We start from the raw sequence: 24384 nt of genomic DNA, 5'->3' as shown, positions 1-24384 counted from the left end.
CCATATATACAGCTCTCCCCCCATATATACAGTCCCCCCATATATACAGTCCCCCATATATACAGTTCTCCCCCATATATGCACTTCCCCCCCATACACCATCCATATATACAGTCCTCCCCCCAGAAATATAGTCCCCCCATATATACAGTCCTCCCCATACACCATCCATATATACAGTCCCCCCTATATACAGTTCTCCCCCCATATATACAGTTCCTCCCATACACCATCCATATATACAGTCCCTCCCTATATACAGTACCCCCATATATACAGTTCTCCCCCCATATATACAGCCCCCCATATATACAGTCCCCCATATATACAGTTCTCCCCCATATATACACTTCTCCTCCCCCCATACACCATCCATATATACTGTCCCCCCATATATACAGCCCCCCCATATATACAGTTCTCCCCCCATACACCATCCATATATACAGTCCCCCCCATATATACAGTCCCCCCAAATATACAGTTCTCCCCCCATACACCATCCATATATACAGTCCCCCTATATACAGTTCTCCCCACATATATATAGTTCCTCCCATACACCATCCATATATACAGTCCCCCCCTATATACAGTACCCCCATATATACAGCTCTCCCCCCATATATACAGTCCCCCATATATACAGTTCTCCCCCATATATACACTTCCCCCCCATACACCATCCATATATACAGTCCTCCCCCCCAGAAATACAGTCCCCCCATAAATACAGTCCCCCCATATATACAGTCCCCCCCATACACCATCCATATATACAGTCCCCCCATATATACAGTACCCCCAATATACAGTTCTCCCCCCATATATACAGTCCCTCCATATATACAGTTCCCCCCCCCATACACCATCCATATATACAGTCCCCCCCCCCCCCCTATATGCAGTACATCAGGATTGATCGATTTTCAAATATATATCCCATAGTTAGTAGACACACAAATTGATTTTCTTGGATATGTTTTATAACAGAAAGTAGATAATATTTTTTTTTTTTCAAAATGTTTTTTTTTACACTTATATAACAAAAAATAAAAACCCCAGTGGTGACAAAATAGCACCAAAAGAAAGCTCTATTAATGTGAAAAAATGATCTAAATTTCATTTGTACACAAATGTTGCATGACCGCGCAGTTACCAGTGAAAGTAGCGCAGTGCAAAAAATGTTACTGGTCATAAAGGGGGGTAAAACCTTCCAGAGCTCAAGTGGGTAAAAGATGTAGGGATGTTTTTAAGGTTTCTATGCTCCCCTCCATGCCTTCCTGCACTGACATCAAAGCCTCTCCACCTCATCCAATCAGCGAGTGCTTTGCATTCATTGAGAACGTACAAAGTGTTCTCTGATTGGAGGGATGATATGTTCAGTGTTACACATGACAAGTTGTAATTCTGGGTTCAGGCATTTTTATCTTGATTTCATAATGCTGGAGGATATTCCTCATACTAAAGTTAATTTCTCTTATCTGTTCACATTTTATATTCTGTACAACACGCTTCCTCTGGGGGGGGTCACTTTGACACCACTATGCACCATCTTCCTTGCCTTTCCCCGTTGTTCTTGTTCTCGTTTCTTTGCCTTCTCTCCCACTACCTTTCTCTCTCCATCTTCCTCCTCTTCTGTTTGGAGGCATTTCTCCCCCTGAATATAATATGTTCAGTTTACTGATACACATTACATCCTATTTGTCTCCAGAGGTTCTTGGTGGCATATTTGCCCTGCTCCTCGGCCACTGTTCTTTATCATTTTTCCTGGGTGTGGATAGCCAGCGAGTCTGCTATAAGTTTTTAATAATACAGCAACGGTGGGTACATACATTTTTTATGTTAAATACCCCCGCTCTCTCAAGCTTTCTTACCTATTCTGGTCAGGTGGTGGATTCCCCATTTTTCCTCCCCCCTCTCGCTTTTCCATTCCCCCTTTTCCTTCCCCCCCCCCCCTTTACCCCCCCTTTCCCTCCCCCTTCCCCTTCTGCCTCTCCTATCCCTTTCCTTTCCTCTCCTCCCCCCCCCCCTTTTCTTTCCTTCCTTTGTCCGTTCCCTCCCTCCCCTTTTCTTTTTCCTCTCCTCCCCCTCTTTCCTCCCCCCCCCCTCCTCTGTTTTCCCTCTTATCCATGTCCCCCGCCACCCTCTCTCCCATCTCCTTCCTTCCCTCCTCCCTCCCACTCCCTAGTTCCCCTTCCCTTCCCCTTCCCTCCCTTCCCCCCCCCCCTTTTTGTTTCCTTTCCCTCTTTCTCTCCTTCTCCCTTTTTCTTCCCCCCCCCCCTTTTTCCCTCCCCTTCTCCTCTCCCTTTTTGGTCCCTCACCACTTTCTACCATGACCTGACACACATGGGTGGTTGCCTTGTTCAAAGAACCATGCCCTTATATCTGTTTATACCTCATTTTTTATTTCTTACATTAGCATCATCCTTAAGTGCCCCCCTGGTCCGCCCCCCGGGGGAACGCCTCCCTGTGGGCGTCTCACAGTGTCGCTCTAGCCCCTCTGTGGGCCTAGGTTGGTGAGTGCAATTTTAAACCAAGATTACTTTCTCCAATACAAATACTGTATATGTATGTCTACACATGTTGCTTACTGTAGATATGTTTCTCATTGTAGTTATGTTTTGTAATGTTGATTTTGTACTTTTCTTACTTTGTAGAATATATACTAAGACGCCTCCTGAAGAAGCGCGAAACTGTAGAGGTTACGTCTGCAAGTACTATATTGCCTTCATTTTCTCTTGTGTGGGCACTACCAATACAACTTGTCTGTTAACATTGCTGTAAACAATTTTTCTGTGATTGTGTTATGTCACGGTTTACATGTTGTCCTTTGCTGGACTTTTTAATATCCCATTTTTGAATAAATTTATGAATTTTTATTATACCCTTGTGTACGTCCCCTTGGTACCGCAATAGTCCTAAATAATTTTGGAAAGAGGTGGGACCTAATTGGAGAGGCCCTCTTTTGTTTGCTCTTTCAACCCCATATTGCTCTATACATTTAAAGGATGATGGTACCCACAACTGTTATAACACCCCCCTTTTCTACTGAATTGGTGGCACACTTTTGAATATTGATGTATATTGCATTTATTCATCAATAAAACTTCATTGTGAAAAAAAAAAAAAAAGATTTGCTTCAACCTTTGTCATTCAGGGGTTAAACACGTCTTCATTATAAAGTTACCAGACCAGAGCGGTCATTACACATCCTGATCACATTATTGATCTTCTAATTGATATCCCATGAATGACAATACTGGAGAGTGTGAGCGGCTCATTTGCTATGTTGGAGCGCCATCTTGTGGCGACTTTTCAAAAAGACATCTGAAAAAAAGATTCACGCAATAACGGTCAATTCCAAACCACAGACAAGCCACTAAAATTAGCACCACATCCCCAAAATTAAATAGGTATAGGAAAGTTGGCGGGATGTTTAAAGGTGCACATTACTGATTAATTGATCCAATAAGATATAATTTAAATATTTTATTTCAACAGTGATAGAAAAGACAATTTGTTAAAAAAAAACCATTGTACATAAAGTACAGTCTTTATGGATACAGCAAGTTAGATGGAGTTCCCAACATGTTTCGCCCACAATCTGGGCTTCCTCAGGGGATGCTGTCCCATTGATGTGTGCATCAATACCTAATAAATATGGCACAACTGTAGTATTCGTATTGCACGTGCACATGTTGTGATTGTGATCATATGTGCGGATATAAGGGTGCGAGGGGCTTTGAAGGTTTCCTGTACACAGGGATTTTAGATGCCTGGTGTAATTTCCCAGCACCCTCCTGCTCTCAGGGAGATGCACACATGGTGTACAGCCTGGCATACCAGTGAATAGCTAGTAGGCACCAAGCTCTTTTAAACACCGCTTCTTCTTTGCATCAGCATTCACCCACGCATGTGTGTGTCCGACCAATTTTTACGAATGTGATCGTTTCTGAAAGCATTGGTAGTTAAAAAGCATGTTCACCACATTCACTTGTATGGCAGGCTGTACCCGACACACGTGGTTCCTCAAGAAGAGCCAGGAAATTGCGCCAGGCATCTAAAACGTTTTTTTGAATGTATTTTTGTTTTTGCTTTTCCTAAATTTATTGCTATCACAGTGAGGCTGGTAAGTCCCCTATAGAACGTCTGCTGACAACAGGTTTCCCCAATGGCCAACTCCATTAAAATGCAGAAAGTCCACCCTTGCAGTGAAAAACCGCATGTCACTCCACAATACCATGGAAATGTTTCCAACCAACAGGATGGCTGACTTCCGTGCGTGGTGGCGTCACATGACCAAGCTCCACCCAGCGCATTTCGTCATAAAAGAACGTCAACAGGGGACATTCCCATTGTATTGCATTTGTGTTGTTTTTAATTAATGTTGTTGCCCTTAATACTGCGAAAAGAAGTGGGGTTTTTTTTGCCTATCCCTAAACCCTGCATGATCTGAGGCCCCCTCCTGGTGGAGTGTCCTAAGCTATGAAGATTACAGACATCTGGCATCCCTGTGGATATGGCAGTTTGGAGCTTAATTAAAATGCACTATATTACCAAAAGTATTGGGACGCCTGCCTTTACTAGCACATGAATTTTAATGGCATCCCAGTCTTAGTCCGTAGGGTTCAATATTGAGTTGGCTCCGCCCTTTGCAGCTCTAACAGCTTCAACTCTTCTGGGGAGGCCGTCCACGAGGTTTAGGAGGGTGTCTATGGGAATGTTTGACCATTCTTCCAGAAGCGCATTTGTGAGGTCAGGCACTGATGTTGGATGAGAAGGCCTTGCTCACAGTCTCCCCTCTAATTCATCCCAACGGTGTTCTATCAGGTTGAGGTCAGGACTCTGTGCAGGCCAGTGAAGTTCCTCCACCCCAAACTCATTCATCCATGTGTTTATGGACCATGCTTTGTGCACTGGACCAAATCATTTGGTGGAGGGGGGATTATGGTGTGGGGTTGTTTTTCAGGGGTTGGGCTTGGCCCCTTAGTTCCAGTGAAGGGAACTATTAAGGTGTCAGCATACCAAGAGATATATTTATATCTCTCACTTCCTCTCCTGGTTTTCCTTCTGCCCCTGGGAGCCCCTGGGGCAGAAGGAAAACCAGGAGAGGAAGTGAGAGAGACAGAGAAGCTGGAAGCCTCACACCCTTTGCCAGTCCATTCTCAGCTAGGCTTTGCTGCAGACATCTAAGGAAACAGAATCAGCCTTACAGCAGTAAGGCCAGTGCAGCAGCCCTCTCGATTCAAGGAGCTACTTAAAGGAATTAAGTGAGTACCTTCCATTCAGCATACCCCAAGGCTACAGAGAGGACAGTAAGGCACAATACTTTACATGTCTGGGACCAGGGGACAGCTTAGAGCCAGCACAATACCTCTAGTTTGGGTCAAGAGCAGCCAGGTGCATGCAACACAGCTAGGAGCTGCACCTGCAACTTCAGTTTTGGAACTTTTTGTTGCCACTTTATCTGCACCATCACTCCCATGGGTGGGGGGAGGGCAGTTGGAGTTAGTTCAAAGCAGCCAGTGAGACATAAGCAGGTCCTCATCTGTTCATTTGAAGTTTAATAAAGGGGCCCCCAGATCCCGGCCCCCCACCCTATGTGAATGAGTATGGGGTACATCGTACCCCTACCCATTCACCTAGGGAAAAAAGTGTCAATAAAAAAAATGGAGAGCGCGGAGAAGAGGCCGGAGAGCGCGGAGAAGAAGGAAGAGACCCCCGAAGTCGGAAGAAGACCCCCCGGAGCTGCCTAATAAATTACTTTAAAAACCCATCTAGTGTGTTTTTTTTATTGACACTTTTTTCCCTAGGTGAATGGGTAGGGGTACGATGTACCCCATACCCATTCACATAGGCTGGGGGGCCGGAAACTGGGGGCCCTCTTATTAAAGGGGGCTCCCGGATTCCGATAAGCCCCCTGCACGCAGACCCAGACAGAGGCCCTTGTCCTTATCAACATGGGGACAAGGTGCTTTGAGGTGGGGGGGCCGCAGGGCGACCCCCTGCCCCAAAGCATCCACCCCCCCATGTTGAGGGCATGCGGCCTGGTACGGTTCGGGGGGGCACTCGCTCCTCCCCACCCCCTTTCCTGACCGGCCGGGCTGTGTGCTCAGATAAGGGTCTGTTATGGATTTTGGGGGGACCCCCATGCCGTTTTTTTGGCGTAGAGGGTGCCCCTTAAAATCCATACCAGACCGAAGGGCCTGGTATGCTCTTGGAGTGGGAACCCATGCCTGTTTTTTATTTAAAATTTGGCGTGGAATTGCCCCTCAAGATTCATACCAAACACAGTGCCTGGTACTGGCGGGGATCCAAGTCGGATCCCCGTTCATTGAAAGTCGGACGTATGTCGGCTTCAAGTCGCAGGGCAAAGTCAGATCCAAAGTAGGATGGCTGTCTTGTCGCACCAGTGTAAACCCGGCCTTAATCTTAGACTGAAGTGTCATCAAAGGGGGGTATATTAAACAGGATGTGCTTTAAAGTTCAAATGTACTTTTGCCTTCAGCTGCTTTTAATCATTACTTAATGAATTACCTCTGACACATCCTGGCTTAAATACTCCCCTTATGCAACAGTTTTCTGCTGCACAGCCAGGATTCGGTCATACACATTACTTGTCAAATAAGGTGAGCGTTTTCTAGTGTTTAAAGAGCTGCTTATGAGTCTTATCTTGCATGTCTTTTGCAAAGAAGGTGGTCATCTTTTTATACCTTCACAGTTTTACATCTGAACTCTAAGTGCCGGTTCACACTACCGCGACTTGGGATCCGACTTGTCAGACCTCAAGTCGCCCCAAGTCGCCTGACATCTGAAAGTCCATGTAAGTGAATGAGAGCCGTCTATATGTACGCTACTGAAGTCGCTCCGACTTCAGAAAAGGTCCCTGTACTACTTCAAGGCGACTTGTAGGCGACTTGTACCCATTGATTTCAATGGAAGTCGCCTACAAGTCGGATCTTGGTCTATAGTGAAGCGACTTCACAGGAAGAGAAGATGTTTTTTTCAAGCAAACCCCTCCCTCCCCCAGAGCGGATTGTAGTTTGATTGGCCACTGGAAAATCGCCTGTCTTGGAGGCGACTTGAAGTCGCCTTGTAAGTCGCGCTGAAGTCGCGCTGAAGTCGCGCTGAAGTCGCGCTGAAGTCGCCTTGCTAAGTCGCGCTGTAAGTCGTGTTGCCCCTGTGTGAACCAGCGCTAATGCACATCTTGTTTAATATACTCCCCTTTGCTGACACTTCAGTCTATGATCGAGATTACTGAGTTACTACCACACATTCATTCGTTCTCTTAATTTTATTGCAATTTGCAATTCACATACACTGATGACTCACTAGCCAAGATAAATATACACTCATCGATATTATTTTTATTTATTCTTATTTTTATTTTTATTTTTATTATTATTTTTTTTTTTTTCTACTTTTTCATTTTTATGGTAGATTGGCGCTTCTCTGACTTTATGGCTCTTCCTTGTGAGCCTTGATTTGCTGCCCTGGGGTGTAGGCATCGCACACAATAAACATATGATAAAGCACAACCTGGGACTTTCCCAGCCTATGACTTTTATCTAAAGTTCACCAATCTGATGATTTGTTATGCAACCGATCGAATTCCTTGTTTCTGGCACAATATTGCCATTCAAGAAACACCTTTTGAGACCTGAGGCCCCGTCTCTCTTTATTGTGGTCTGTGCACTCTTTCCACATCGGATATTGTAATTGTGTGAGTACTATTTCTGTTTTTGATATGTCATGCCATGTTTAGATACAATTCATTCTGTCAAGTAAAAATATACACATATATACTCTGTATTGTATGTTTTACCATACTGAAATACAAACCTTTTTTCTTCATTAAACATATAACAGTTCGCTTCCATTTATTCCCTGAGGAAGGAAATCAACATGTTTACCTTTTATTCCCCCGCTTTTCCGAAACGTGTTGGGATTTTTGTGATCATATTACCTGCATGACCCCTCCTCTGGAGTCTACCTGTGATCAGGGCCGTCTTTAATTTTGATTGGGCCCTGGGCAAACATTTTCTTGGGGCCCCCCCCTCCATTCTGAGACATACAAAAAATAGCAGGTAGACACAAAATCGGTTTACTGCAGCACATCACGCAGCGATTGCAATTGTTTGCCAGAGGTTACAGCCTATCATTACTGCTCAATGACTGGTTTCTAGAGGTTACAAACACATAATTTCTGCTTGCTGATTGGTTGCTAGAGGTTAATGTACATTATTAGCGCTCACTAATTGGTTGCTAGGGGTTACAGCACATCATTAGCACTTACTGATTGGTTGCTAGAGATTAAAGCAGATCACTACTGTTTGCTGATTGGTTGCTAGAGGTTCATGCACATCATTACCTCTCACTGAGCAGTGGAGCAATCCCAAATAATTGAGCAAGTAAAGGGGCACATTAATACACATACTACAGGAGAGGGTCAGAGAGTGCAGACATACTACAGGAGAGGTTCAGAGACTTCGGACATACTGCAGGAGACAATCAGAGACTGCGGACATACTGCAGGAGATTACCAGAGACTGCGGACATACTGCAGGAGATTACCAGAGACTGCGGACATACTGCAGGAGATTACCAGAGACTGCGGACATACTGCAGGAGATTACCAGAGACTGCGGACATACTGCAGGAGACACTCAGAGACTGCGGACATACTGCAGGAGATTACCAGAGACTGCGGACATACTGCAGGAGACACTCAGAGACTGCGGACATACTGCAGGAGATTACCAGAGACTGCGGACATACTGCAGGTGACAATCAGAGACTGCGGACATACTGCAGGAGACAATCAGACTGCGGACATACTGCAGGAGATTACCAGAGACTGCGGACATACTGCAGGAGACAATCAGAGACTGCGGACATACTGCAGGAGACAATCAGAGACTGCGGACATACTGCAGGAGAATACCAGAGACTGCGGACATACTGCAGGAGAATACCAGAGACTGCGGACATACTGCAGGAGAATACCAGAGACTGCGGACATACTGCAGGAGACAATCAGAGACTGCGGACATACTGCAGGTGACAATCAGAGACTGCGGACATACTGCAGGAGAATACCAGAGACTGCGGACATACTGCAGGAGAATACCAGAGACTGCGGACATACTGCAGGTGACAATCAGAGACCGCGGACATACTGCAGGTGACAATCAGAGACTGCGGACATACTGCAGGTGACAATCAGAGACTGCGGACATACTGCAGGAGAATACCAGAGACTGCGGACATACTGCAGGTGACAATCAGAGACTGCGGACATACTGCAGGTGACAATCAGAGACTGCGGACATACTGCAGGAGAATACCAGAGACTGCGGACATACTGCAGGAGACAATCAGAGACTGCGGACATACTGCAGGAGACAATCAGAGACTGCGGACATACTGCAGGAGACAATCAGAGACTGCAGACATACTGCAGGTGACAATCAGAGACTGCGGACATACTGCAGGTGACAATCAGAGACTGCGGACATACTGCAGGTGACAATCAGAGACTGCGGACATACTGCAGGAGACAATCAGAGACTGCGGACATACTGCAGGAGACAATCAGAGACTGCGGACATACTGCAGGAGACAATCAGAGACTGCGGACATACTGCAGGTGACAATCAGAGACTGCGGACATACTGCAGGTGACAATCAGAGACTGCGGACATACTGCAGGTGACAATCAGAGACTGCGGACATACTGCAGGTGACAATCAGAGACTGCGGACATACTGCAGGAGACACTCAGAGACTGCGGACATACTGCAGGAGACAATCAGAGACTGCGGACATACTGCAGGAGACAATCAGACTGCGGACATACTGCAGGAGACAATCAGAGACTGCGGACATACTGCAGGAGACAATCAGAGACTGCGGACATACTGCAGGAGACAATCAGAGACTGCGGACATACTGCAGGAGACAATCAGACTGCGGACATACTGCAGGAGACAATCAGAGACTGCAGACATACTGCAGGAGATTACCAGAGACTGCGGACATACTGCAGGAGACAATCAGAGACTGCGGACATACTGCAGGAGAATACCAGAGACTGCGGACATACTGCAGGAGAATACCAAAGACTGCGGACATACTGCAGGTGACAATCAGAGACTGCGGACATACTGCAGGTGACAATCAGAGACTGTGGACATACTGCAGGAGACAATCAGAGACTGCGGACATACTGCAGGAGATTACCAGAGACTGCGGACATACTGCAGGAGACAATCAGAGACTGCAGACATACTGCAGGAGATTACCAGAGACTGCGGACATACTGCAGGAGACAATCAGAGACTGCGGACATGCTGCAGGAGACAATCAGAGACTGCAGACATTATACAGGGGATGGTCAGAGAACTTTCAGCAATGCACAGCTTTACAGTTAAATAACACAGCTCAGGATTTAAACAGTCAGGCATTTTATGGTTGTAAGGACATACCTGGCCAGCCAAACTCACTACATACATTCAGGACTGTGGGCGGGGCTTCCACTCTCTGCTGTCACTAAAGCAGCTGGGAGCTCCACTGATGCTTTGTTGGGTGGGCCCTGGGCCTACATCACCCGTGAATTGTCGCCCTGATGACAGCTTTGCAGAGCGCACAGAGGACACGGGAGGATGTATTCCGCGCTAGCCAGCTGAGAGGGGCGGGGCCGGGAGCTCCACTGACGCTCTGATCCCCCCCACGTGCAGCCTGTGTACTGGGTATAGAGCGCCTGTAGTGAGAGCCAGTGATCGGAGTGGGAGTGTCATTGGAGCTCCCGGCCCCACCCCCGCACATCTGTATTCACCAGCCAGTATAGAGGGGGCGGGGCCAGAAGCTCCACTGACACTCGCACTCCGATCACTGGCTCTCACTACAGAAGCTCTTTTCCGAGTACACAGGCTGCACGTGGGCGGGGTCAGAGCGTCAGTGGAGCTCCCGGCCCCGCCCCCTCCCAGCTGGCTAGCGAGGAATACATCCTCCCGTGTCCTCTGTGCGCTCTGCAAAGCTGTGATCGGGGCCCCAATTCACGGCTAGCGTGGGCCCCCCAACAAAGATTGGGCCCAGGGCAAGTGTCCCGTTTGCCCTGCGCTAAAGACGGCCCTGCCTGTGATCCAAAAATCAAGCAACTGTATATGTATCTACATCCTATTCAATGGTTTTAAGAATATTTATAATGTAATTTGTTAATGTGATTTTGTAATAAAATTACTTGTTTTTTACGTATACTTCTGTTTCCATCCCTTACTCATACTCCCACCCGCACAATCCTCCCAAGGGCATTCTTTCTCCACATTGTTCTATCAGACTTCAGTCACATACCTAGGACATGTGGTGTCTGCCGAAGGGATATCAACTAACCTTTAAAATCTGGAGGCTGTCACTTCCTGGCCGCGCCCAAATACTGTCACTAAGTTGAGGTCGTTCTTGGGTTTCTGCTCTTACTATAGAAAATGTGTGAAGAACTTTCTCGCAGATAGGCCGGCTGTTGAACGAGTTGTTACAGAAGCAAACGGAAGGGGAACAGCAGAGAACTCAGAGGGGAGGTCCCAGGAAGCCTCGTGAATCTATCCAGGAACAATGGACAGTGAAGTGTGAAAGGTCTTTTCGATTGGTTGAAGGAGAGCCTGGTTAAAGTACCAGTGTTGGCCATCCAAACCATCCAAACCATATGAGTTATACGTGGATGCCAGCAGAGATGGCACTGGGGGGTGTTGTACCATGAGTCGGAAGCTACTAGACTATCTGTATGGGGCTACCATTGTGGTGAAGACTGACAATAACCCATTGACTTATTTACTATCCACTGCAAAGTTGGACGCCACTGGACATCAGTGGTTGGCAGCCCTGTCTGAGTTTCAGTTCAGCTTGAAATATCGACCAGGGGTGGGAAACAGAGACGCTGACACCCTTCCCAGAAGGCCTCCCTCCATCTAGGCTGGCCGGAAGAGTTGAGTTCATTTGCCTCTTGAGGGAGTATGGGCTGTGTGTCAGGGAGTACAGTATAAGCACAGAGGAGCCATAGGGGCCGAAGCTGTGGGAGTCACCCCTGCGGGAGTACCGAAGTACTACTGTAATCTGACCCAAGTATGCAGCCAAGAACTGTCTCAGCTGACTAAAGAGGACATGAGACGGGATCAATGGGAAGATCCATTAGGGGGCCAAGGTGATTCATAGAGAATGGGAGCGAATTAATCTGGAAGAGGTCCCTCTGAAGAAGCCGGAGGTGTGAGCCAGCTGTTACTCCCTGAGCAACATGGAGTTGGTGTTTATTGATTTCTTGTGCCTGGAACCTGATCTGAGTGGAGTAATGTCCTGGTTGTGACAGATCATTTCACCCAATATGCTCAAGCCTTTCCCACTAGGGATCAACAAGCTAGTACTGTCACCAAGACTTTAGTGGAGAAGTTCTTTGTTCATTACGGGTTACCTCAGCGCCTACATTCGGACCAAGGACGGGACTTTGAGAGCAAACTGATCAGAAGACTATGTGATCTTTTAAAGATAAAGAAATCCAGGACTACTCCTTACCATCACCAAGGGGATCCACAACCTGAGTGTTTCAACCGCACCCTGTTGAACATGGTGGGAACCCTCCCATTAGAGAAGAAACAGCATTGGAAGGAACATATCGCTGCAGTAGTTAATGCCTACAATAGCACCTCAAATGATTCTACTGGATACTCCCCTTACAGATTAATGTTTGGGAGAGAAGCTCACGTACCAGTGGATCTGGCTTTCAGGACATCATTAAATTACACCACTCAAGCTTCTTATAGGGGATATATTGACAGACTCCGGAAGAATTTAAAAGTGGCTTATGAGAAAGCAAAGGAGGCCTCTACTATCAGAGAACAAAGGAACAAGAAAAACTTTGATCTTTAGAGAGAAGGTTCAGGATTTGCAACCTGGGGATCGGGTGTTGTTGCACAATCTAGGGGTGCCAGGGAAACATAAGCTGGCTGATCGATGGCATTCCCAACCTTACATTGTTTGCAAACGACTGTCTGGACTCCCTGTGAATCAGATCCGGCCTGAAGGGAAGACTGGCCCTCTCAAGACTTGGCATCGAACCCATCTGCTGCCCATATCAGAGACTGTTTGTGTACCCTCAACCCCTTGCTTAGAGGCATATCAGCCCCCAACACTGAGGCCTAGGGCCAGGGAAACTTGTCCACCCACACTCCCGGGGGAGGAAAGTAATGATGAGGAATTAACTCTTTATTAGTTGTGGGTTCCTTATTTGGAAGATGATTCCATTGTCTCTGATGCTGGAAAAGAAGGCTGTCAAAGGACAGGTCTACATTCACCTGACACCAAGACATTAGATTCTCACCCACCCAGAGGAGATAGGGGGGTCAAGCTGGAACCTAGTGAAGTGTCTAGTGTGGCTGATGCTCTCATTCCCCCTACTAGCCTCACAAGGAGAGGGATAGAACCTGAGCCTGAAGTAGAACCTGAGCCTGAAGTAGACCCTGAGCCTGAAGTAGAGCCTGAGCCTAAAGCTGGATGCAGTTTTTGGGAAACAGAACAGGAACCAGAGTCGCTGGAAGATATCCATTTGAGGTTGAGACAGGGGATATGCCCTGCAAAAAGAATGACATATGATACATATGATACCCTTGGAGAAAATGTTGACAAACATACCCACTGCTCAACATTCCAGTCAAGCACTCGCCCCCTTTACCAAACCTTTAGTAAAAGACCTTGATCAACCTCCTGACACTACCGGGTAGGCCACTAATGTGTTATTGGCCTGTCATAAAATGAATGTGACTTCTCCTACTGATGTATATAATTTGCTTTCAGAAGACCCTTTATTAGGTCAGATATTAGCTGTTGCAAATGCTAGTTTCTTAGATGGTTAATTGTTTAGCTTTCATGATGCAGTAAAGTGATTCCACAGGTTGTGTTCTGTCTTTAGGGACCAAAGACTTTCAAGTGGTGGGAGGATATAGAAATATGGACTACAATCGTAAAGTACAAGTACCCTCCGTCATTTCCATGCAATGCATGTCCCTCTAGTAAACAGGTGACATCACATTTGTGTGCCAAACAAAATGGATTGTGGGAAGAGTAGTTCTTCTGACTGATAATTGCTTCGCATGATTATGTGCCTGGACTACATACCCCAGGGATCTTTGCTACCATCAGGAAGATTGCTGGGAGTAGCTATAAAAGAAGCAAAAGCCCACGCGGAGCTCTCTTCCTCCTGGGCCTGATGCAAGACGGACCTCTCCGTCCATGGAGAGAGGGGTTGTGGCCTACCACGCGGTGTACCACATTCCAACCCGTACCAGAGGGGCCTAGCTCTGCTGTTTGTCATCGGACATCCATCCAGCACCACTCCGCTCACCTACCAGTCAGAGTACCAACCTTCACATAGGGAGATCGAGACAGCAGATCCGCTGCACGAGTGTCGCTTCACAAGTTACTGTCTGGAAGACATCATATTGGCCTGGTTGTTGGTGAGAGGGCGATCGCCCAACATTTACAAACCCTTTATTACGGTTCCACCGGGACACTTTGCACAGACATCTTTACCTTAGGAATCCTTTACTGAACTCGCTTTGAACACTGTGCATAGACACCTTTTAGCTTCATCTTTACAAGTAACCTATTGCTTGTTACTACATCTTATTGGATTACAGCTAATGAGCACCTACATGCCGGTGAAGAACATCAGATCTGCAACGGGGACATTACTGTCATTGCTGCTATAAGGGCCCTTATACTATCACCTATAAGTCTGACCTCTCATTAGGGTAACAGTTATAGGCAGGTCAAGGACTCCCTCTTAAGAAGTGTGTCAGTATATTCAGGTAGCTGTGTCTATCCTTACAGGTGAAGCAGTACTGCATTGACCCAATGTATATAATATACTGTTCTACTTGATAATATCTTGCTTTGTGTTATATGGAGGAATTCCTTTGCTGAGTTGGCGCTGTAGCCTAAAACTCAGCAGATCTATTACCTCCTCTTTGTGTCAATATTCTCTTCAATCCGTTCTAGTAAACATTATCAGAACATGAATACACAGAGTTTTCTGACTTATTATTTTAAGGTGGTGCAGGGATGTAGGAACCCAGTGTGACAGGCGGGTTGGAATGTTAACCAGGTCATGGCAGTGCAGATGAGCAGTCCCTTAGCAGGTCATGCTATATTTGGGGGCTCGTCCGGGATGCTATCTGCAGCTGGCCCTAGCCAACCTAGACAAGAGCCACAATCTGCGCGGGAAGCCACTTCAATGACCGCGGTTGCTTGGGGCAGAAGTCATGGAGCTCCAGCAGAGAAAAGCACTGTTTTGGAGATCTTGGGGAATGAGCATACTGAGAGATAGATCAGAAGGTGGCTGAGAACCCTGGTCAAAACAGAAGCCATGGGGGAATTGGATCAAGTCAGGGCACTAATAGAATGGCAGGAAAAGGTACCTGTGTGCTTTTAGGAGGAAGAGATACATCTGGCTGAAGGAGTGACTGCTAGAGTGTTCTCATTCAAGATGGGGGGGGCAGACTGAGAAGCAACCCTTAACCATAACTCAGTAGATGGATCCTGTACCTGTGGGAGCCGACTCTCGATGGGCAGGTACCCCAAGCCATGGAAGAGTGGAGTGTTCCAGAGGCTGTGAAATGACAACGGCTTAGTGAGAGCCTCCTAGGCCCATCGGCGTAATCTGAGGAGGGGCGAGAAAACTTGTATTGCCATGGACTACATACATGCCCTGTATTCCCTGTATGCTGTATTTGATAATATCTTGCTTTGTGTTATATGGAGGAATTCCTTTGCTGAGTTGGCGCTGTCGCCTAAAACTCAGCAGATCTATTACCTCCTCTTTGCTTCAATATTCTCTTCAATCTGTTCTAGTAAACATTTTTAGAATGTGAATACACAGAGTTGTCTGACTTATTATTTTAAGGTGGTGCAAGGATGTCGAAACCCAGAGTTTTGGGTGGGTTGAAATGTTCACCAGGTCATGGCAGTGCAGATGAGCAGGTAATATGCTGCTATATGTCGCCTCTTCACCACCCCTTCACTTGAATGGGTTGCATTCAGTAGTGGTGGTGCATGATTGGCACTGACAGGTGGCCTTGATTGGCACTGGCAGGTGGCACTGATTGGTACTGGCAGGTGGCACTGATTGGTACTAATTGGCACTGATTGGCAATGATTGGCACTGACAGGTGGCACTGATTGGCACTGACAGAGGAGAAGGAGTTTCACACTGAGCCGATATTGACGCTTAGTGAAACTATGTGTGACACTGTCATGTAATGTAACTGCATGCAGAGAGAAACCAGCTGTCAAAATTCAGCGGTGATGTTGGGGTGGGCGGGACTCAGGGGCTATCAAACACCAGCCAATGATTGTGCTACTTAAGAAAGGGGGCGTGGCCACATACACGTAGCGGCCCGCCCAAACCCCATCCCATTGGCTGGTGTTTGATAGCTGCTGGGTTCCAACCACCCCCGACATCAACGCTCAATTTTGACATCTGGTCTCTCTCTGCATTCAGTTACATTACATGTCAGTGTCACACACTCAGTGGCTCTGGCAAGCGCCAATATCGGCTCAGTGTGATACTGTCTCACAGGCAGTATGGACTGCACACTCATTGGATGCAGCCTTTCACAGCAGTCCCACAGGCAGATCTCGGGAGACAGCCGGAATGGGTACAACTTGTCATTGCCGGCTGCCATTCCTCTTAAAATGCCGCCATGGACCATGGGACCACTGGGCCCTATGGTAGGGCCGGCCCTGGTCCAGGGGGCTGTCCCTCCGCCCTGGGAGGCAGCAATTTAGTGACGGCCTGGAGGGGTTTCTGAATCCAGATCCCAAACAGTTCTTGGATAGGTGCACCCCAAAATTTTTGGTCCTCCTCGGGGTCCCTGCGCAGTGGGTTCTCGTCCCGATGGGGTTAGGGTGAGTTCTTTTTAAGGAGGCTACCTGTTTCAAAAAGGTGGCCTGAACTTGCTTTGTCAGTGCAGTTTGCATGGCTGACAGAGGTGAAGGTGCCAGGCAGACATGTGCAATTCGGTTCGGTCCAAATACAAATTCGGACAAACTTTTTTTTTTTTATTCCGAGACTCCGAATGAAATAGCGTTGAAATCCAAAAAAAATTGTTTTGTTTATTCGATTTCTAATGAATTCCAACTTTTTAGTACGATTAGAATTCGGACCGGTTGAAAATTATAACGATTTAACATAACTTGATAAAACACAGTGGACCAACACCAGCAGATGACATGGCTCCTCAAATCATCCCTGACTGTAGAAACTTCATACTGGACCTCATGCAACTTGGATTCTGTGCCTCTCCACTCTTCCTCCAGACTCTGGGACCACGATTTTCAAATGAAATGCAAAATTGTCCACAGTCAGTGATGATCTGGGAAGGCGTGTCATCTTCTGGTGTTGGTCCACTGTGTTTCATCAAGCCCAAATTTAGAGCAGCCCTCTAGCAGGAAATTATGGAGCACTTCATCCTTCCCTCTGCTGACCTGCTTTATAGGGATGCTGATTTCATTTTCCAGCAGGACTTGGCACCTCCCACACTACCAAAATTACCAATACCTGGTTTAATGATCACGGGATCACTGTGCTTGATTGGCCAGCAAACTGGCCTGACCTAAACCTCATCGAGAATCTGTGGGCTATTGTCAGGAGGAAGATGAGAGACACCAGACCCAACAATGCAGATGAGCTGAAGGCCAACATCAAAGCAACCTGGGCTTTCATAACACCTCAGCAGTGCCACAGGCTGATCTCCTCTAGACATGTGCGATTAGTTTCGTACAAATCGAAATTCGGGAGGATCCCGAAATACGAATTGCTATGCTTCCGAATTTTGTACGAAATACGAAATTTTGTTTATGAATTTCGGATCCAAATTCCTAACGAACATTCATAATTGTTACAAAAAGTTAACAAACCTAAAAGTCAAAAACCCAGGAAGTCAGCACAGCACAGGGATGGTGGGAGCCCCTCATAATGATAAATTCATCATAACGAACATTTGTAATTGTTACAAAAAGTTAACAAACCTAACGAAAATTTGTATTTCGTACGAAATTTTGGACACAAATTACGAAATCCGAATTAATTCTAATACGAAAAGGAACAGAACGAAACTAAACAAATTTATTGACAGCGCACACGTCTAATCGCCTCCATGCCACGCCACATTGATTCATGAGGAGCCCCAGCCAAGTATTGAGTGCACACTATACTGTACATGGACAGACTTTTCACTAAGCCAACATTTCTATATGAAAAATCCTTTTATTTTTATTGGTCTTATGTGAATTCTTAATTTTCTGAGATAAGGAATTTTGGGTTTTCACTAGACATGTGGACTGCCAAAAAATGTGTTCCATTCCTTTTTTTTTTTTTTCGTTTTTCGGGTCATTCGTTATGATAGAAATTCGTTATTTCAAATAAATTCGAAAATTTGGACATTCAGAAATCCAAAAATTCAAATTTTTGGGTTTTCGTTCTTTCGATTTTTCTTGCTTATTTTCGAAAATCCGAAAAATAAGCAAGATAAATCGAAAGAATGAAAATTCGAAAATCCGAAATAATAACTAACTAACTAAATAGGTATTGGAATTTCCTTTCAAACTTGGCTGTTAGTGAAAGGAAATTCTAATACCTAGAATTTAATCGTTAGTAATAGTTATTATTAGTTAGTTATTATTTCAGATTTTCAAATTTTCGGGCTTTCTATTTTTCGGATTTTCGTTTTTATTTTCTGGGTTTTTGTTCTTATTTTCAGATTTTGGTTCTTTTGAATTTTTTCAGATTTTCGTTTCTTGTTTTTGTTCTTTTGAATTTTTTTGATTTTAGGATTTGCGAATTTCGGAAAAGAAATTGTTAAAACACGTTTTTCGTTAATTCTAACATTTTATTTGTTGAATTTTGGGGCGAAAAACGAATTTGGAACGAAAAGAATTGCACGTGTCTAGTTGTCACTAGCTGTAAGGCAATCCATAATCATCAAAATTAAAAGAAAGAAAGGCTGAAATATATCACTCTGTGTGTCACACATCTATATAAAATATGAGTTTCACTTTTTTAATTAAATTACTGAAATAAATTTACTTTTGGATGATATTTTAATTTTATGAGATGTGCCTGTATATATAAAAAGATAAAGATAAAATAAAATAATACATTTGATTTTACTGTAATAACTGTTATTATTCTATCTTTACAAGTCACAGAGTTTTCTTTATATTTTTCTTAATATTAGATATATGATACAACAATGAGGATAGACTCGCATCTCTATAGGCCTGCTTCCTTTCTTCTTGTTTTTTTTTTTTATATCACTTTGCTCGTAGTGGTGCTACAAGGATTACATAAATGTGGCTCTACCTTCAAACAATCAGCACCCCCCCCCCCCACTTACCCAAGCAGGCCCCGTTTTGTGGGTTGTGGGCTCTGGCAGGCAGCGTCGGGCTCCGATGGCAGTGACGGGCTCCAGTGGCAGCGGTGGGCTCCGGGGACAGCGGCGGGCTCAGGTGACAGTGGCAGGCTTCGGTGGGTAGCGGTGGACTCCTATCAGCCAATCGGGTGATGGGTATTAGACGCACTTCCCGATTGGCCGGGAGAAGGATCAGTGTTGCAACAGCAAATATTCATTCGTTGTTGAAACACACCTGGGTGGGCTCCGGACGCAATGCTCTGCGCCCCGAACCCACCCTATTTTGAAGCCTATTAGAGCCTCTGGCTCTAACCAGTGCCTCAAACAACACCCCCACCCATCCCCGCCATAGGAATTAATGCACCCGTTGTCCTGTAAGGGGTCGGGCGCATGGATAGGGAGGGCGGCGGGGCGTGGATGGGGGGGGGGCAGCATCCGTGCGCCCACAATGGACAGGCCGCCCCTGATAAGAAGGAAATGGACGGATTAGTGAATGATGAAAGTACATACAGGAAATTGGTAAGCAACCCCAGAGCAACATACAGGAAGGAATTAGAGAAAGTTGTTAAAATGATACTAAACATACGCTGCGTAACGTACATTCCCCCTTCTATTTCTGTATGGGGATGACGGCTCTGTAATTATTTTAATTAAAAAAAAAATCTAAGTCACTTTTTACTAATGGATACCCAGCTGTCACATGACCCGGCTCTCTCCCAGCCTGTCTGCAGGGAAACATAAGCAGGAGGAGCTTCTAGTCCTCTGCTGCTGGTCACATGTTCAAAATAAAATACAGAGTACAGAGTAAAATAAATAATTAATAGCAATAACTGTTTTAATTCATCATATAAATATATATTGAAATTAAATCTTTAATGTTTTTTTGGCAATAACATGGTGTGGGTGGACTTCTGCCAGTCACAGGCTGTGCCACGCCCCTCTAGCCTGTGTCTTAGAATAAGAGGGAGGTGAAGCCTCCATCAATCTACATTTAATATCCCGCCCCCCCCCATTGTGTTTAGCTGATTAGTGGGCGTGGAGAGGGAGGGGAGGGAGTGGGCTGTCATTTACCACTGTGTATACGCCCACATGTGTGACTCTATAGTCACATGGGCTGCTCAGATGTGATAGCGAGGAAAAGCTCAGCGTAGAAACTCACTGATAACTGAGCATGTGCAGAACAGCCAACACTGATCTGTAAAATCCCTAGCTGCATTGGGGACTTGGGGACATAGACAGAAGGGGGATGATAGAGAGCAGCAGGATTAACCAGATTTTTTGCAGAATACAGAAAATGAATCCCATAGTGACTGAGTGAGTATGGAATACACCATTTATTTATTGTTTTTTTACGATGCGGGTTTAGTGACAGTTTAAGAAAGAAAGATATTTTAAACAAAAAAAGAGGAGAGATATCTGGTCCCTAACACTTGCAGGGTGCCAATTATTTATAGCATTCCAAAAATACATAAGGAGGATAAACCTTGACCTCCAGGACGGTGAAATGGTGTAGAATCAGTAAAGGAAAGATTAGGACAATACACAGATGTGTTCCTGCAGCCAGAAGTACGAAAAACTTGAGCCTTCGTAAAAGACACAAAACACATTTTACGGTTATTGGAACAAAGAGAAGATACAGAAGATCTGATACTAGCACCAGCGGATGTGGGATCCCTGTATACCATCATTAATCATGGTGATGCCGGCTTAGACCCAGCCAAATGGGCTTTGGACGAGAATACCACAAAAAATAGAAAACAAAAGAAGTACATCAGAGAGTGTCTAGAATGTTGCTCGGGACGTGGCTATTTCTGGTACGATGGTGCATGTTTTACTCAAACCACAGAGCATCGATAGGAGCCAAAATTGCGCAAAGTGTCGCAAACCTGTTTATGGTCCAATGGGAGGAAGAAGCCATGTATCCCCAGAGGCCAAAAGAACGAGTTTCTAATTTTCGTTTTATAGACGATATTATGAAGCTGAACAGCAACCAGAAAAATATTGTCCTTTCTTGGGAAATAAACCCGGTAAAGATAATTTTTTTGATGGAGTAGAAATACTGGTGGAGAAAGAAAGGATAAAAACATTTACCTATTTCAAGGCAAGAGATAGAAACAGCTATATATCGATCGACAGAGTTGTCATCACAAAAGTTGGTTGATGAATATACCAAAAGGACAGCAATTGAGGCCGAGGAGAAACTGTACAGAGAATAAACAGTGGTGAACCTTCCCAGGAATGGCTGGTCTACCAAAATTACCAAAAGAGCACAACAACGACTCATCCAGGAGGTCATAAACAGTGGCAGCTGGTGCTCCATTTTTTTTGGGGGGGGGGGGGTGGCAAACCACCCCCCCCCCCTTTGCCAGGTCCGCACTTACCCCATCCAGATTGCGGGCGGCTTCCCTGGCTTCTCCTCCCGGCCAGTCCGGTCTTTAGAACCGCTTCCTGTCCTGATTGGCAGGAAAACAATAGCGAATGTTGATTCGCTAATGTCACAAGTGGATAGGCTCGGGGGACACAGAGCCCAAACTTTTTGAAGCCATTTAGATCTTCAGACTCTAATCATGTGCTTAAAAAAAAAAAAAGCTTGTAGAAATCTATGCGCCCACTGCCCCGCATGGAGATTAGGGGCCGGCGTATGGAGATTAGGGGGGCGGCACGCATGTGGTCCATATAGACCAGCCATTGCTGGTCATAAAAGAACCCAGAACAACATCTAAAGGCTTCACTTACCTGAGGTAAGGTTCATGATTCAACAGATAGAGGCAAAAATGGTGTCCATGGGAGAGCTCCAAGGCCAAAACCACTGCTGACCAAAAAGAACACAAAGGATCATCTCACATTTGACAAAAAAACATCTGGATTATCTGGATTAAGACTTTTGGACAAATATTCTGGGGACCGATGAGACAAAAGTTGAACCTTTTGGAAGGTGTGATTCCCGTTACAATCTGGCATGAAAACCTACACAGCATTTCATAAAAAAGAACATCATACCAACAGTCACACAATGGTGGTGGTAGTGTGGATGGCCTGGGGGCTGGACAACTTACCATAATTGATGGAACCATGAATTCTGCGCTCTACCAGAAAATCCTGAAGGAGAATGTCCGGCCATCCACAAGGCCAGGGTCAGTTCAGGTGGCATCTTTTTTTTGTGGCATCTTTGGCCTATATCTGTGGGTGAAATATTCTCTGGAAAAATGTCACTTATGAAGTCTGCTCACAGCATCAGAGCGAATATTTTCTGGTGGAGGACCTTGCTGGTAGATAAGGCCAGTGACAATATCCTCAAGAAATTTGAGAAAGGGGGGGGTCCTTCCAGGGCCACTGACAAGGCAGTACAGCCAGCCCTCCTACACTGGGTCCATCCGCTCAAAAGGGCCAGCTGTACTGCCTTATTGCTGACACCATTCCTCTTATGCCCCCCCCTCCCTTCTTGTCAGTTCTAGTATCTATGAGCCCCTACCACCCTGATATCCAGGACCCCTGTGTGCCCCCCTTCCACCAGCTGTTTGGGCTCCCCTGTGTGCCCCCCCCCCAAACGCTGCTAGATTCCCTCCTCTCCTGCCAGAAGCTGCTGAGAGCACACAGGGGGTTCATTATAGGAAGGAAAGTGGCGGGAAGGGCCAGTAAATACGTGATATTTACCAGGCCCCTTCCTTTCCTGGATGGACACAGTGAGTAATCTGTACTAATGGCTCCTGTGTCTATTGATCACTGAAGCATAGTAAACTGTGGTTACTAGGCTTCAGTTTGTGAATGAGCAGGAAGCCTCCGAGCGCTTCTAATCCATTCATCTGTGCAGCTGAGGCTACAGAGAAAGGGATTGATTAATCTAGGTCCTCAGTCCCTTTCTCAGTGTCAAATGTGAGATATTAGGGGTCTGTTTAGCTGCCTCTGTTGCTATATGGGGTAGTGGTTGGTGGGCGGAAAAAGCGCAGCTCAACAATGGGACCAAGGATTCATTCACACAGGTACTCTGGCCATGAGAATTCTCTTCCCTTATCCCCCGCCAAACACAAATCCTCCTAAATCACCTTACCTTGCGCCCCCCCCCAAACTTCCCCTCCAAATACAATTCCTACTTCCTGCTGCCCCCCAAATTCCCACACCCAGCACAAATCCTCCCCCCCCCCCCCCATCTCCTTGTGGTGCCCCCTCACCTCACATGATGCCACAGCCGCCCCTCCTGCCCACCCCTTGTCCTGGCCCTGATTTCCACATATATCTATGGGTATGGGGATTTAGGGAGATTTGTGTCAGGAGGGGGGATGGTAAAAAGAAAATTTGTGCTAGGAGGGGGGATTGGGAGGGGTGTATTTGTGCTGGGAGGGGGGACTTGGAGAGTGTGGGGGGGGGGTGTAGTAGTAGTAGGGTGCTCACATTGGGTGCTCATGCATACGAATACTACAATTGTGCCGTATATGTTAGGTATTGATGCACACACCGCCAATCATTCTCCGCCATTCACTGGGCACTCCGCACTGAGCAAAAAGTGACAGTTCCCTGTGCTGATGATGTAGAATTTTTTTTCAAATGTCTTTTTGAAAGTTTCCACAAGATGGCGACCCAACAAAGCAAATGAACCGCTCACACTCTCCAGTATTGGCATTCAGGGAATATTCATTAGGGGATCAATAATGTGATCAGATGTGTAATGACCGGTCAGGTCAAGTTATAACGAAGACGTGTTTAACCCCTTAATGACGAAGGTTCAAGCAGATCTCAACGCCTGAACCCAGTGTTGCAACTTGTCATTTTTTTTTAGCATGGCCGGATATAAGGGGGTGCTGTGGTGGCCCAGATATCCATTATGAACCCCCCCACCCCCAGGCCAGTCCCCCAATTGACACTGTACCTGGCCGGCTGAGTTCCTTCTCCCATTCCCACACTCAGGTGCAGTGAACTGTGATCAGTAAAG

The sequence above is a fragment of the Aquarana catesbeiana genome, linkage group LG04, assembly GCF_042186555.1.
Source record: "Aquarana catesbeiana isolate 2022-GZ linkage group LG04, ASM4218655v1, whole genome shotgun sequence".
NCBI lineage: Eukaryota > Metazoa > Chordata > Amphibia > Anura > Ranidae > Aquarana > Aquarana catesbeiana.
The sequence above is the reverse complement of the archived record's forward strand: the minus strand, read 5'-3'. Positions refer to the sequence as shown.